Genomic DNA, 17,900 nt, shown 5'->3' with positions numbered 1-17,900 from the left:
TGGTCGAAGATCCATTTGGTGGTGGTGTCTGGTAAATTCGTCCAGAATGAGTTAAATGATCTATCTCGTTTGGATGAGTTGTAGGACTTATGAACCAACTTTCTTCTAGAGGCTTTGAGCGTGCCTCCATTTCAAGATGTTCCATGAGTTGAGCTTGATGTCATTGTTCATCCAAGGAGAGATTTGATAAGTCTTGTGACTTCCCCAAGAAATGATCCCAATCAAGTGCTCCATTTGTTTCATTTTGTAAATAAGATGGAGGTGGGACGGCGGCATACTTAGAGATATATAAGTCTTGAAAGTCGTCGTCCCATAGCCCACATACTTCATTAGTTGCCCCTATGAGTATTTTGGGCAGAGGTTCTCCTATAGGTGTGATGTAGTTCAATGGATTGAACGTATCGCTTCCCATATGGTCCTCATCAATGTGAAACACCCCAAGGGGGACGCATTATTGTTTGGTTTAGGCGTGGGAATTCTCTCATCGTCTACCAAATCCTGTATTTTATGTTTTAAGACAAAGCAACGTTCAATGTCGTGTCCATTGCCTCTATGATAAGTACAATAAGCATTACCATCCCAATTAGGAAACCTTCTTTCTGGTGGAGTGGGTGGTGTTGGTCCTGTTGGTGCAAGTAAGCCTTTTCCATTTAATTTTTCTAACAATTTTGTATAGCTTACAGGAAATGGAGTAAATTTTCTTTCTTTTGTCCATCTTTTCCTAGGATCATTATATTGATTTGTGTTGTTGTATTGCGTGGAGGTCGCAAATACATCAATAAAGGATGATGAGCCATCATTCCCCTTCTTGTAGTTATTTTTAGGTTGATGATGATGAGGCTTTTTGCTTTTTCTTTAGCAAGATCACCTTCAATCCTAGTAGCCACGGAATAGACCTTTTGGAAAGTGTCTAAACTGAGGTAACGTAGATGCTTGTTGTACTTTTCATGACATTGTCAATAAACTTTTGTACTAGCTCGAGTTCGGGCGGCCTTGGGGCAAGGTGGGTCGCCTTTTCTCGCCATCTACCATAGAAAGCAAGGAAACCTTCATCGTCGCCTTGCTTAAGCATTTCCAGTTCACGTAAAGTGGACTTGAACTCTACGTTACTCTCATATTGGGTAATGAAAGCCGAAACTACATCTTCCCATGTTGCTTTGAATTTTGGGTCTAGCCCATAGTACCACTCTCTTGTGGTTGGGTCTAGAGACAAGGGGAAAGTCAAAGCGTAAAGCTTAGGATCAACCTTCTTTAGTGCCATGGTGCCAGTAAAACACATTAAATGATTTTGTGGATTATTGGTCACCTTGCACTAGTAGAAAAATACAAAAAGGCAACCCCCAAATGGCACCGGTTCAGGCCAAACCGGTGCCAAAAATAGGCTAAAAAAAGCGCGTGTTAATGAACCAAGACATAAGGCACCGGTTCACTTCAAACCGGTGCCAAATACATAAAGGCCACCGTTTGAACCGGTGCCTTTTTGAACCGGAGCCATAAAAAAATTAAAAAAAAACTGAACCCACTCTTTAAATCCCCCCCCCAACCCTAATACTCCTCTCCTCTCATCAATACCCTTCTCTCTCCTCTCATCCTCTTTCTCTCTCCTCTCCTCCTCTTTCTCCCTTCTCGATCTCCTTCTCCTCCTTCTCTTTCTATTTATCTTTCTCGATCTCCTTCTTCTCCTTATAATTCTCTGTAAATTTGACTTGTACGAAAGATTTTCTTTGTCTTACACAAAAGATCTTCTCCTTCTTCTCCTTCTAAAGCTATCTGGGTTTTTGAAGATAACATGCAAGACCGATGCCATTCGAATTTATGGGTTTTGTTTTAATTTTCTGGGTTTTTGTTTTAATTGATTTTTTTAAAATTGTAATCAGTTTAAATTCTTTTTTTCTGGGTTATTGTTTTGATCGATTTCAATCGAATTTCTGGGGTATTGTTTTGATCGATTTCAATCGAATTTCTGGGTTATTGTTTTGATTTCAATCGAATTTTTGTGTTTTTTTTTTAAAATTTTAATCGATTTTAATTAGAATCGAATTTTTAATCTATTTTTTTTATTTTAATCAAAATTTAAATCAATTTCGATTTTGATTTTTTTTTTCAAATTTTAATCGAATTTTTTTTCGATTTCAATTTTTTTTGTTTTCTGAGTTTTTTCGATTTTAATTTTTTTTCGATTTCTAATTTTTTTTCTGGGTTTTTTTCGATTTAAATTTTTTCCAATTTGTGGGTTTATTCGAATACTAGATTTAAATGGATTTTAAATTTTTTTTCGTTTTCTGGGTTTAATTTTTTTTCTGGGTTTTTTTTCGATTTCAAGTTTTTTTTTTCTGTGTTTTTTTTTCGAGTTCAAGTTTTTTTTCTGGGTTTTTTCTCGAGTTCAAGTTTTTTTTTCTGGGTTTTTTTTCGATTTCAAATTTTTTTTCGTTTTCTGGGTTATATTTTTTTTCTGCGTTTTTTTTCGATTTCAAGTTTTTTTTTTTCTGGGTTTGTTTTCGAGTTCAATTTTTTTTCTGGGTTTTTTTTCGATTTCAAGTTTTTTTTTTCAGGGTTATTGTTTTGATCGATTTCGAAGTCTAATTATATTAATCAATTTTTTTTTGTTTTAATTGGTGCAGGTATGAATTCTAGATGTGAAATCGAAGAAGCAAGATACAAGAATGAATGGGGTTTTTTTTTTATTTATATTGTAATATTTAAAAAAAAATTATATTGTAATTTTTTTTATTTATATGCTGTAATTGAAGTTTTTATATGTTGTAATATTTTTTTGATCATATATTGCAAATTTTGATGATGATTGATATTAGCTTTATGTTTTGATGTTGTTATTTATTTTAGGCTATTTAATTTTTAGATGGAAAAAACAAATATATATATATATATATATATATATATATATATATATAGGCTTTTTTGGCACCGGTTAACCGGTGCCATTCCCGAGTTTTGGCACCGGTTTGAACCGGTGCCTTATTAAACCACTTTTGGCACCCCCCCCCACATTGACACCAGTTCAAACCGGTGTCTTAGGCCGGGTTTGGACTAGGACTAGTCGTCGAAGGAGAATGGTTTGAAAGGGTTGGATCTTTAGGTGGTAAACGTAGAAGGCGAGCGCCCGAGATTCTTCTTTCCCAAGATTGGAAACCGGCCCTAAAGAAGTACGAAAGGATAAGTAAACCAATATGCTTGCTTAGAAGGGGAAGAAGGAAAAGAAAAAGAAAAAGAAAAAAGAAAATGACGCAAGATATATTCGAACTGATAACATTGCCCCCAACAATTCTTGAATAAAGATATCGCTTTAATGAATCAACTTGTTTTTTGCAAAATCAAAACTGACTCGTACAGTGGGTGCGCGCAAGTAATTGAGTTGCGCACGGATGTCGCGCGCAACTAATTTTCTTGCACTGGGTATGGGCGCGCAAATCTGTGAGTTGCGCGCGCCACCTGCTCGTATGTCTTTTTTTTGTTCGAGCGTTTTTTTTTTATTTTCCCTTCTTATTTTTTTACATCGTTCTCTTTTTTTTGTTTGTTTTTTTTATATTTTTTTTATGTTGCCCATTGAATATGACTCTAAATTACGAAGAGACGACTTCGTAATTGGGAACCTAGACCAAGCTAAAAAGAAGAAAGAAATCTATCCTAACACGCTGCATATAGTCATGTAATCACATAAGCATGCCACAAGTTATAATCCACATATTGCCATTCTAAGGTTGAAAAGGCTTGGGTGTCCAAGGTACCATATCTTAAGAAACGACGCACAAATCAATCACTCAACGAGTTGACTCATGACATCGCTCTCCCAACATTTTGTTGGTGATATGGGTGGGATGATTGTTATTGATTTCAGGATAGAAGCCTGGTGTTGGCAACCCCTAGTCAATGAGCCAATCCCCATGGTTTAAGTGTGCTATACTTATGCATGATGCAATGTTGCTTGTTTGACTTTTAGTTTTGTGCAAAAGGAAGATATTATGCGTTCAAGTCTCGCTCTCTAACTAGAGATTATCCAAGTTAGCTCTCGTTACAACCCATAGGTAACCTGGTGTTGGATACCTTGGACCATAACTACGAACTAATCATGTAACCTCTAAGTCCCCAGTGGAGTCTCCACTGTAAGGAGGGTGTTCCCATCGTAGGGGATTCTTCTCCTTAGATGCCCATGGCCCCTTAAAGCCTAGGACTATACACTTGTTAAGGTGTATTAGGATTTGAATTCCTGACTGTTTGGGAGACCTTTGAATTAGAGATGATTCTATCATATACGCTTTTTGTAAGAAACAAGTAAGAGTCGCCAATGAGTTTTAGGAAAAAACCCATAAACCTCGTTCATGCCTTTCTCCCAAGTAGAGTTCAAAGGATATTTAGCATGAATCATAAGTTTACCCATGCCCAAATTGGTCTAGAAAACCAGAAATGAGTTCGGGAGCGAGGGTACTAAGATAACGTTCCCTTTAGAAGGGAATCGCGATCCTAGCCCTAGTGCGGCCTCTACTAGCTCTTCCTTTACACAATTTCATTGCCAAACAATATATGCAACGTGATACCTAAAAACTATGTTTATTGATTTTATTTACACACATTAATTCACATAGGAATTACATCGTAAGGTCGTTATTCTTATTTAATCAAATTCGTGAAAAGAACAATAAAATAAACAATATTCGCCTTGACTTAGATGATCAACCAACAATTATTTTATTCAATTCTAATCTTGATTAACGAAAGAATACTATGTGAAATCAATTAATTTATTATTTTAAGGCGATCAAACAATAAAAATAATGGTGATTTAACTAAGTGCTCGGGAATTTACCACTTCTCTTTGCTAGATCTCCGTTTATAACACTTATGGACTCCTTCTTGTTGGGGAACCTCCACCGTAGTAACAAAATATCGAAAAGGGTGAGTGTTTAGGACAAGAGGGTTTGGATGCACAAGTTCACAAGTATTCTGTCAGCGTTTCGGTTAATTTTCTATGTCGAAGCCTCGGATTAGGGTCTTATTTATAGGGAATGATTAGGTTTAGGGTTTAGAGCATTCTGCCGCAACAAGTGTCGCGCACGGTATACGCGCGCAACTATTTGTCTTGCGCGTAGCTCTATGGTAAGATTCTATTTTCCAATATTTTATAATATTCTGAATCTTACGCGAGCGCATCTCTGAAAGTTGCGCGACTGCTGAGCGCGACTTTGTGAGATGCACGCGACTGCTGAGCGCGACTTTGTGAGATGCACGCGATATTTTCCGCGGCAGCTTTTATTTTAACCTAGAAGCTCCTAAATCCGTCATTATTGGGTTTTAAGCACGGGCTTAAGCCTAATTATGATCGGGTTTAGTTAATTTGGACCTTGTGTTGGCCTTGTTCTTTTATCTGGGCTAGTCTTTTGTGTTTTGTGGCTTAACCAGTTATCCATAAGCATTCTTTACTTTGATCCAACACGAAGATGGTTTTATTTATCGTCATTGCACTTCCTGTCGGGACAGGAGGCTAAAAGTAGATGTCTACAGTGGCTAATTGCACTTTTCCCACTGGTTTTGAACCGATGGGAAAAAACCCGAAATTGCCATCGCTCAAATAGCCACCGGTTCAAAACCGGTGGGATAAGCCAGTTTTGAATCGGTGGCTAATTGCATTATTCTACTAGTGTATTGACTTTGTTTTATTTACCATTACCCCTAATATTTTGAGTTGCCTCACAGGCTAAATTCGTATCACCTAATTAAAAGAATTACCTAAATCCTCTAACTAAAGTAGATAGATAAGTAGGGTCAAATCCACAGGAAAACAAGTCTTTCTATTATTAAATAATTAATATAATCTAAAATATTAAGTAACAATTTGTTTTTCTGAGAATTAAACTAAGGAGAATAAATAAACTAAAGCAGTTTAAACTAGGGAGAAATCAATAAATCAAAGCCTAGGGTATAGGTTGATAATAAATAATATTCCAGGGTAAAACATAACAATCAATTATCAATGGATCAATTAATCAGATTATAAAGGGCTTTCGCTACGTATTAAAATCATTGAATTAAACTAGCAGTATTAAATTGCATCTCTCGAATCTTGACTTAATCATTTATAAATCAACCTACCTAGTGAAAGTAAGTCTAAACATCTATTCTCATCTCTCGAATCTCGAATCAATATTGCATAATTCATACAATTAAACCTGACCAAATCTAATTGCATATCATTAAATCAATCAATAGGAAATCAATTAAAGCATTGAAAATCAGCATTAATAAATCACCCCTTCATATTATTCAAGGATCCCCACAACCTTAGAAATAAAACTACTCTCACATATTAAAATGTAAACTAAGCAAATCAAAAAAGCATGACATAATGAATCAAAGCAATTAAATTACTGAATAAAAGGGAAAGAAATCGTTTACAAAGTAAACGGAAATATGAAACTGCATAGAATAAGAATATTAACCAATAGCTTAAAACTAAAATCTGGAAATTAACAAATAAAAAGACATAATCATCTCACTTAACAAATTGAAAGTGTATAAATATTTAAGATAACAGATCCTAAATTTAAACAAAGTAAAAGTCGCAAAACGCTCCTCAGAAACATGTGCCTAGTCGAGCGCCACGGTCAGGCCCGCCTTCGGCTCGCTGGTGGGCATCTCATCTCACACCCGGTAGGGCACGCATACGGCGGAGAGTGTTTCCTTCCTATCTGCCTCGCCCGGCTGGTTGCGCTTTAGGGCGAGGGCTTCCCCGTTCAGGCTAGCATTCGGGCAACTTGGAGTTCTCGATTGGGCTCTATTCTTGGCCTAATTCGCATTTCCTCTTCAGGTCTTTAACAGTACATTCGGTCCATTGCCTATAACACCTCAATAATTCTCTCTTTAAACCTGTGAATACCCTGAACAAAATCCAAGAGAATTACTGACGTGCTACAGCCACGTGTTCAAACGTTGAGGCTATTTTAGAATTTAGCAGCGGAAAACTAGTTTAATTAAAGTAAAGTTTCAAACCAATAATTAAAAAACCAAACTAAATCTTACAAGTTGGAACCATTAAGGCCCTTTTTCAAAACTCAATTAACAAAGTAGCATTTAAATGAAAGTAGAGTTTAAGAAAGTTTAATATTTTGCAAAAAATAAATCATAAGTAGAACCAACTCTCCACTCAATTACCCATAACTTGATGCAAGTCCCACTTTATACAAATACCTATGATTAATCTGCTCCCCAATATTACAAGAGTAAAAATTGTATCATAACAGGGTCATTGAAAGGCGAAGGCCATGACCAAAGAAAAGCACAAAAAAGCACGCAATCAGCAAAGCTGAGTACATACTAGCTGTGAAATATAACAAGAAATCCCTAGCATGCTACCAATAATCAATCATGACATACAATTTAATTAACTACTCAAACACTACGTACTAAGACTCCTCTATTTAATGACAATTCATTAATTTCATTATAGTCATTGGATCAAGAAATAGACAAGGTTGTCCAAACAATGCTCCATTTGGAACATCAATAAAAGAAAAACTTCATGCCTCCTTTCGACAACATCAATAAAACATCTAACGACCACGGGCCCAACTCTGTGACCGTAGCTAGAATGAGATCTCATCTAACTCCTAGTTTTTGAAAAGTATTTGATATAAGAGACTCGTAGATCAGACGACCTCTAAAAAAGTGCACGACTAATACCCCGTGTACCCCAACCTCTGATTGTCATTACTCCAGATTTGCACAAATCTAGAGTTTTATTGCTCATCCATCTTGCACTTTACGTGATTTACAAGTTTAGAATTGGTGATGACTCATATGCAAAACAATATAATCAATCAAATATCACATCATTCCAAGCAATCCAAATTTCCACCAATTCAATTCTTGATTCCTTAGAGTATACCCAGCCATTGGTTATTGAGGTTGGTTATTAAGAGAGAGAAAAAAGAATAATAATAAAATAATGAAGAGAGAGAAATTTTTGGGGGAAATTTTCAATAACCTGATTAGTAGAATAATCGGTTATTGTAGCTTGGTCATGGAATATTTTATTGTTTTTGATAGTGACACATAATGACAAGGCTTCTTGAGATTGTGACACCTATTCATTTAATCAATGGATGAGATTTGCTCTGATTTTATTACCGTTGTAATTTTGTAACGACCATAATTTTTAAAATACAATTCTAAAAAAAACGCCAACAGTTCTATTTTATTTTTCTCTATAAAATGAGCCCAATATTGAGGTATTTTGAAACAATTTTTTTTTTAGTGAATATTACTCTCTTTATTATCAAATTGTGTAGAGATGAATATTCAAAAATCTAATAGAAAAAAAAACCCACAAAATCTCAAAACTCATCACAACCCCAAAATAATCCAAATCTTCAACCTTACTATTCTAACATTCCAATTGATCTCAACTCAGATTTAGATACAAATTTTCAACAATTTTTGAATTATGGTTCACAAAATCTCAATTTCTCAAATCCAAGTACTTTTACTCCTTTCCCTTTTCAACCATCACAAAATCCTAATTATTCATATTCTCAAAATGTTATCCCATGTTTTGAGAATATTCAAATATGTCAAGGTGATCCAACATTTCCTATGTCCCAATTTCCTATGTCACAAGGTGATGATAGTGTACTTCCGAGTTTCAATTGCTCATACACTTCGACTGGATCAGATGATGACAATGAACCAGAAGTTGAAGTCAATGAAAGAGTTCATGAAGAAGGCAATCAAGATGGAAAAACAAAGTTTTGGTCAAAAGCTGAAGAAGTGGTTCTTGTGAAGGCTTGGCTTGAGGTTAGTCAAAATAAAAAAAACTAACACTAACCAAAAGAGGGATGTTTTTTGGAGGAAAATTGAGGAAATGTATAATAATGTTAGATTATACAAACAAAGGTGTTTCGAAGAAGGTACTGACGGGGTAACACGAGAAGATTTGTTGAAAATGAGGGGTTCGGAGCAACTTAGAAACCGTTGGAGAAGGATCAATGCTTCATGTTCTAAATTTTGTGGTTCACATGCTCATGTTGAATCAAGAAGGGGAAGTGGTCACAATGATGAAGATGTTATGAAGGTAGCATATAGTATATATGCTGCTGACAAAACAAAGACATCATTGATGTCTAAAACCTTTAAAGACAAGCATATTTGGGACATTTTGATACAACATGATGCGTGGAAACCAAGTGAAGATATTTTTCAAAAATGCAAGTAAAAAACATATACTCAAGGAAGTGACTCAAAGAGATCACGTATCAATGAAGCTGGCAACTACTCATCTTCATTAAACCCGGAAAAACCAACCAGTGGTGATATTGGGTATTCAGGCTTGCCTTCCAGCAACGAATCTAGAAAAAATAAAGGAAAGAGCAAGATGGTAAATATGCCACTTGCAGCATGGCAACAATGCTTGGACACGGCCCAGAACATGAACCTTATAAGGCAATCAAAAAATCAAGTGGAACTTACAAGGTTGCAACTAGAAAAGGAGAAAGAAGCAAGGAAGCAAAGAAAGATTAATATGGAGTTATTTAAACACCTCGATTCAAAGCCAAACCTATCTTCGGAAGATCAAGAACTAAGGAACAATTTATTGAAGAAGTTGTTTCCCTCAGACTGATGTACTAGGTGTATGGTTAATCATAGTTTAAATGTTGCTTAGCTTAATTTCAAATAATTTGCTTTTTAGTTTTCTGTTTTATGTACTAAGGTTCGATTTTTATTTTTTGCAATTTTTAATGTGTTATTGATTTAGGATATGAATGAATGTTACATTGTAACCCGTTATTATTAATATAAAAAAACAATTTTATTACATATCTAGTATTAAAATCATATTATACGATATGCTTTATATACATATAATTATTATTGATTTGACTATACCCATCAGTTCACTTTGATATTTCACAGCAAAAGATGTAAATTGATTTACATTACATTGAAAAAGAATTGATGTACCCAACACTGAAAAGAAAATATTAGATACTAGACATTGATGTACTTAACACTAAAAAGGTAATAGTGATAAACACTGCACACTGATGTACTTAACACTGAAAAAGTAATAGTGATAAACATTGTACACTGATGTACTTAACACTGAAAAGGTAATAGTAACACTACATTGCTTTTACATACATAACAATGTTAAGGTGATATTGACAATACAAATGCATGCATCTACATTACTGAAAAATTATTAATTTTTTTCTGAATCAATGCATGCATGTAAGACTTCAAATTCACCATATAAGACAACAAAAGATGACTACATACCCAACACATTTCTTCTATAAAATGGATGAGATACATTTCACTTGATTAACCATCCATCTTTTCCCCTAAAAAACTTCTATCTTCCATTCTCATATCAACTTGGTTTTTAATAACATGTCATCCGACGAAAGCTCCAACTCTTCTAATTCTTCATCCAAATTCAGAAAATAGCCAAACACAACGATATGAAAGACGAAGGCAAGCCAATCGTCTTATTAATCGAATGATGGATGAAGTTTTTATGTCCAATCCAATTAAAATATATCAAATGTTAAATCAAGTTCCAAGGGCACTAAGGATCCCCGTTCCAAGGGATCGTGAGGATGGACACAATCGTTTATGGAATGACTACTTTGCTGACCATCCTGTGTTTCCCCCACAATTATTTCGTCGGAGATTTCGCATGAACAAACATATATTTCTCCGAATAAAGCAAACTTTAGAAGAACGTCATCCCTTCTTTCAACAAAGACAAGATGCTACAGGAAGATTTGGTGCCTCTGGATTGCAAAAATGCACAGCTGCTATGAGGCTAATAGCTTATGGCACCTCTGCTGATTCTGTAGATGACTACATTCGAATTAGTGCATCTCTTGCAAGAGATTCACTACAACATTTTGTGGAAGGAATTGTCTCTTATTTTAGTGATGAATACCTTAGAAAGCCCAATAAAGAAGAGCTAGTAAGACTTCTAAGAATTGGTGAACGTTGAGGATTTCCAGGTATGCTAGGTTCTATTGATTGCATGCATTGGCGGTGGAAAAATTGTCCACTTCGATTAAAAGGTATGTTTCTGGAAGACCAGGTAAGCCCACATTAATATTGGAAGTTTTGGCATCATATGATCTTTGGATCTGGCATACTTTTTTTGGGACACCAGGTAGTCGTAATGATATTAACGTTCTTAAGATCCCCTTTGTTTAACGATGTTTTTGAAGGTCGTGCACCTTCTATTAACTATGTTGTGAATGACCATCATTACAATATGGGATATTATCTCACTGATGGCATATATCCTAAATGGGCAGGATTCATTCCTACAATATCACTACCCCAAAATGAAAAAGAAGGTCTTTTAGCCAAATTACAAGAAGCTAGACGAAAGGATGTTGAGCGTGCTTTTGGAGTATTACAAGCTCGTTTTGCAATACTACGGAATCCTGCGCTAGCTCGTGACGCATCAATGTTAGGAAAAATAATGATAGCATGTATCATTATGCACAATATGATCGTTGAGGACGAAAGAGATACGTATAAAACGTATTACGATCCAAATGAATATGATCAAGCTACAAACGCGTCTTCAAGTAATAGAAACACTGAAGAGCCTTTTCAGTTCGAAAATAGCAACAACCGAATTGCAATTTTGGAAATTTATATGTCTAATAGAGCTCGTGTTCATGATGAAGCTATGCATAAAGCCTTAAAGAAAGACTTAGTTGAACATATGTGCACAGTAGACAAAATAATTTGCGTTAATAGTTGTATAATCGTAACACTAAATTATCGTATTTGTACTCAAGCACGGTTCGTTTTTATCTTTTAAAGATTGTTGTCATTTGACAGAATATGTACTATTTTTATTATTATCGAATTTAGTAAAGTTGTAATTATTGTGTATTTCTTAATTAACGACTAATTACTTACTAATTAAATAATATAATGCATTAATTTTAAACATAAGTCATTTTATTTAATTACTGTATGCTAATAACAATTATTAGTTTTAATTGATTATTACCAAGTGTATTAGTTATATATGATAGGATTTAAGAGAGATAATGTGTGGTGGGGTTGGGTAAAAGTAGGAGATAGAAAATGTATAACCAAAAAGATGTGGTTAACTATTGGGAGACATTGGTTATTAAATGGGTATAAGAGTGGTTATAGGTGAGGTGGAAGATGTAGAAATTAATAAAATAAGCAATAACCACAATGGTTGTGGGCAACCATTGTGCATGCTCTTAGTGAAAAACAATATTTAGTATTGAATCCTTTAACTACCTCGGTGTATAAACACCTTAAGTGCATAGGGCACTTCAAATCCTGAACCTCGTCTTAAAAGACTTTAATAAACTCCCCCTACTCAAATCATAATTAATTCATGAAAGAGTATTGAAAATTAACCTCATGGAACCATTATCAAAATAAATTCCACTTATAGACAACCAAGAATCCATAACCTTTAATTAATCATAACATATCCAATTCATAAGACAATCACTTATACATCACCCACAACCATAGTCATATACTTATATATCAAACATGCCTCATACACAAAATACGGAAATCACAATGTATAACCAAACAATTTAGCCCAGTCTTCTCTATACATGATATTGGGTTCTTGATACATCCCTAAACATGCATCTAAAGGCAAGGTTTTGTAAGTCGTACGTACCTTGAATAATAAACAAATTGGTAAACCACTTTTACAGCTAAAAACACCTTCTATAAAGTCTTCTCCTAAACCAAACAACAAAATCAAAATCAATATCCGAGCAATCAAATTTACAGCAATACTAACTTACTTTAAAACCTTCAAAATCCAATTAAACAACACTTTAAAACCTTCCCTTTAATTAAAATCAAAAGCTTATATATAGTTCTTTAAGTATCCTTCATAAAAACCTTAAAACACACCCTTATACTTGAAATTACAACATGTTTAAACCTTACTATATAAAAATCTGAAATTTTATTTTAAACAAGTATTTTGAAGTTATTGAAATTCTTATTTACCATATAGTAGATTAGTAGACTTTCAACACAAAATCCACTAGTTTGAAGTGATTAAAGACTCCAAAAACAATTGATAAAAATCTGAAAATTAAGTTATGAAAGTAAACTTTAAAGTTCAACATTGTATAATTACAAAATACTCATAATAACCATCTAACAAAATTAGAAACATGAAAATATGAAACTAATACAAATCAAAAACCCAAAATCAAAACTTTAGAAATCTGAAATCTTATTTAACATCAATATAATTAAACTTTAACATAATATAATTTAAACATAGTATGATTAGGTAACTTGATTAACACGTTTTAAGCCCAAAATCATTGAAATTAAGATTTAAGCCCTAATTTTCTTAACTAATTAAATCTGAAATTTTATCTCATAAATCAAACATAGCATAATTCTTAAATTTGTAATCTTTTAAGATATATAATCACCATCAAACAATAAAAATAACAATTTCAAAACAAAACTTAATAAAGATTTTAACTTGAAATAGTTTAACAAAAAGGAAGAAAGAAGGAAGGAGAGAAAGAAGAGGGCCGAACTGGTGGCCGTGGGGTGGAGCCGCGGTGTTCACCGGAGGTCGTTGGGCGGCACCGGTGGTGGGCGGCCTGGCTAGGCAGCGACAATTTTTTTTCCTAGTTGATGTTCGTGAAAGCAGGGGAAGCAAGAGGCAATAGTAGTAGTGGACTAGTGGTATGAACTACGTGAAATTAGAGGGAAAGAGTTTGAGGGTTTTATGGAGATTTTTTTTTTTTTTGTGTTCCATCCGGTTCACCGTTTGGGCTAATCCGGATTCGGGGATCAGTTTTGGGTGGTTAGGTTCCAGTCCCCTCCCGATTGTTGTTGCGGGGGATCGAACACGGGTCCTCCCTACTAAGTGTAGTCTCAATCACCACTACACCAACAACCAATTGGTAGGGTTTTATGGAGATTTAAGAGAATGGGTTAAGTCTTTAATGTTGATAATGGGTTTTTTTTTATTTTTATTTTTAATCCTAATAGGACTAGAAATCTTACTTGGTCTCAAATAAGTGGGTTTCATTCCTAAAAAAAAAAAAGTGGGTTTTAGGTGATAAGAATAATTAGTCAAATATATTAGTAAAATAAGATTCCTCATTTAAGTAATTCTAATTAATAAAATATGCATAAATCACTACTTAATTATATTATAATAATTTATACAAATACATATTTATAAAATATTTGGATAATTACAATAAAATATAATTATAAATTTCACAAAATTGCGGGGGATTATTACATTGCCTCGGCCTCTTCTTCTTCGTTGAGCTCTTAATCACCGGTTCGATTCACGCAGTCTCGGGATTTGGAATGTGGTCATATAAATGCGATCCTACTCCAATGCTCGTAGTGTCTCATATATATAAGTCCGAGAAAATGCTCTAAATCTGCAATTTCCTATTAAACAATACCAAAGCTACGAAAATACTAGAAAATGCATATTAGTAATAAAAGTGGCTCTGTAGAGCCAAAAGTACTCTTAAAAATGACCCAGGGATGGAGGTAAAACACTATATAAAATAGACATATCCCAAGTTCACCAAGATAAACTTGGGAAGTTTATCAAGGCCAGGGTTACTATTGTTTTTTCCTTACATAAGTAAGAAGAAATATTGTAATTTGTAGAAAACTGTGAAGATCCATCGTTTATGTCTATTTCCCTTTACATATGGACGTCGTCAAGTTGTATCAGTTAGACAGTTAACCATAGTTAATTGACATTATGAGGTGTATGACACTGACCATAAGAGAATAAATATGTTCATCTATTTCGGTAGCTGAATTTCTTGGCGCTTGGTTGGGGTTGCTGTACTGTTCTTAATCATTGGAGTGTTTTCATTCGGCAGCTGGTGACGGAGAGTGGTTTCTGATCGCTGAAGATAGAACGATGGGTTTAGTATGAAAATTGTAAAGTGTGATGTAGGGAATCAGGGAAAGGGATTATATTAATATATTGTGCAATTATTGTTTTTAGAATTGAAACTATAGATTGAGAAGTTTAATTATTGTTAATTTGATTAAATTGTACTGGATTTTATGTGAACTTTAAGTTAGATGTGAATTAATGAAAGCTAATTATATTGGATTTTATATGAACTTTAATTAGATGCTCAATTACATTATTTATTTTTGATTAAATAATGAAAGTTACGAGAAGCAATTGAGCATCTAATTATCCTTTGAATACAAACTAATTGGCATAAGGGCCTGTTCTCATACGTTTATTTTCACTTCAGCTCAGTTCAATTCAGCTCATTACAGTTCAGTTCTGCTCCTAATTTCCTTCTCTTATAAAATATCCAGTTCAGTTTAGTTCAGCCAATGAGAACAGGCCCTAAGTCTTCCAATTTTAATTTTGTGTTTGAATAATGAAGTTATATGTTCAAGGAGAAAAAAAAATTCAAATTCATAATACCAAGGTATCTCAACAACAATAGAAAATGAATATAACTAGCTTAAGCTAAAATAGAACCATCATCGCTTGAGAACTCAAGAGGGTTAACAAATCGACCACTAGGCCGTTGGACCTCCATCATCTCATCATTGTCATCAACAACAAATGAACAAAACGCAAATTTAAAAATTACTTACAATACATAAAATTTACCCAAGTAAGCTTGGGTGATCCGGTGAGTTAGCTATCTAACGGGAGTGATGACGTTATACAATTATACAATATATTTACTTCTTGTCCTAACTTACTTCGTTAAGTTCCCTTTTTGAGTAGACCTACCTAGACCTGGCAAACGGGTCATTCTGGGTCTAGTCAAATTCGGGTCAGCAAATGTTTGGGTCGGGTCGGGTCATGTCATTTCGAGCTTTGGGTCAAGTTTGGGTCAATATATTATCGAGTCTGGTCTGATATCGGGTCAATACTTCAGGTTAACTTCGGGTCGGGTCATTTCGAGTTGGGTCAGTCTTTGAGTCCATGTATCGGGTCAAGTTTGGGTCAGGACAAGTTCGGGTCTGGTCAAGTTCGGGTCGGGTCGACTTTGTGTTAGTTCATTTCTGGTCGATATTTTGAGTCAAGCAATTAAGCTTAAAATAGTAGATTTGTAATTTTTATACGGATTAATTATTAATTTTTTTACAGGAATTATAGTTGTTTGTGTTAATATCATTGTTATGGTTGTCATCATTATTATAAGATTATTATAACATTAATTATTATTATTATTACATAACAAAAATAGAAAAAGTCATACAACCTACAAACAATTACTGGGAAGCCAAGATACAATAACATCCCCTACTCCTCTAGCTACATCAAAATCAATCCTAATGATGATGTGAGCAACAACACGTTCCCCAATGTGTTGAGTTTTTGAGAACTTATGTACTCGCTTTAGCAACGCAACAAGAAAAAGAGAAAGGAAGGAGACCATACCCAATCACCTAAGAACTAGTTTCATACCTAACCCACTAACAATTTTTATTATTATCTATAATACTCCCTTTGTTTTTATTTACGTACTCCATTTTCATTGGACATTTATGCAATGATGCAGATGCGTGCAAAACTTTGACATATATTTTGTAATTATCAAGGAGTATACAAATAAAATAGTTGAACCTTAACAAACTATTCAATGTGACAAGCTCATTTTGCGTATAAGGTAGTTTTAGTTCGGGTCACACACGTAGTACAAGCTTAAATAGATTTAGGTCATTTTGCGTATAAGGTAGTTTTAGTTCAGGTTAGTTTAGGTTTTGCGTATGTTCCAGCCAATTAATTCAGGTTAAATTCAGGCCAGGTCGATTCGGTTATCAGGTCGATTAGGGTCAGGTCATTTCGGATATGTTAAATTCGGGTCGGGTCATTTCGGGTATTGGGTAAAATTCGGGTCGGGTCAAATTCAGGTCGGGTCACTTTGGGTCGGGTCATTTTGAGTATAGGGTCAATTTCGGGTCGGGTCAATTTGAGTATCGGGTCAACTTTGGGTCTGGTATAATCGGGTCGGGTCAACTTCGGGTTTCGGGTCAAGGTCGGGTCAACTCCACATCGGTTCCGGTTAATTTCGGGTTGGGTTAATTTCGGGTTTCAGGTCAATTTCGAGTTATTGTTTTCGGGTCATGGGTTGAGTTATTCGGGTCGGGTCATCGGGTTTGGGTTAGAATTGTCATGTCTAGACCTACACGAAACGTACAATATTTGTTTATGGGTGTTGTTATTTGTCGCTCCCATTTTACCGGGTAACACTCCCTTTTTTTCTTGAAATTCCAATTTTACCCCTAATATATAAATACGGTTTTTTCCTTCCCGACCAAAATTTTTCTCACTTCTTTACTTCTCTCTCTAAGTCTCTTACTCTCAAACTCTCTTACTCTCTAACTGTCTAAAACAATTTTTTTTTTAAAAAAAAAAAAATTCAAAAATTGTTCTTCATTTTAAAAAAATCAACAATCATCATAAACACAAAAGAAAATGAATGATTTGAGGCGGATTAGGCTGAGATTCGAAGGGAGGACCTTCGGCGGCGCTGGTGGCAGCGGCGGAGGCGGCGACGACGATGGTGGAGACAAGGTATTTTTTTTTTTTAATTTCGGATCCCAGGAACTTCCACCCAAAATTTCCGGAAGTTCCATGGAAGATCCGCCTAGAATTTCCAGATCCTCCATGGAACATCCGGAAATTTTGGGCGGAAGTTCCATTTTTTATTTTTTTTTGGCCCGTTAATAAAATTGTTAATTTTACTTTTTTTTCGGATTTTGTTTTTTTTTTTGTTATTTTGAAGTGTTATGGTGATTATTGTTGTTGTTGTTATTATTGTGCTTATTATATTTTGTAATGTAATTATTTTTAAAAATATGATAATTTTTATTATTTTTATGATATT

The sequence above is a fragment of the Chenopodium quinoa genome, unplaced genomic scaffold (genome assembly GCF_001683475.1).
Source record: "Chenopodium quinoa cultivar QQ74 unplaced genomic scaffold, ASM168347v1, whole genome shotgun sequence".
Classification (NCBI taxonomy): Eukaryota; Viridiplantae; Streptophyta; class Magnoliopsida; order Caryophyllales; family Amaranthaceae; genus Chenopodium; species Chenopodium quinoa.
This window is presented reverse-complemented; position numbering follows the sequence as displayed.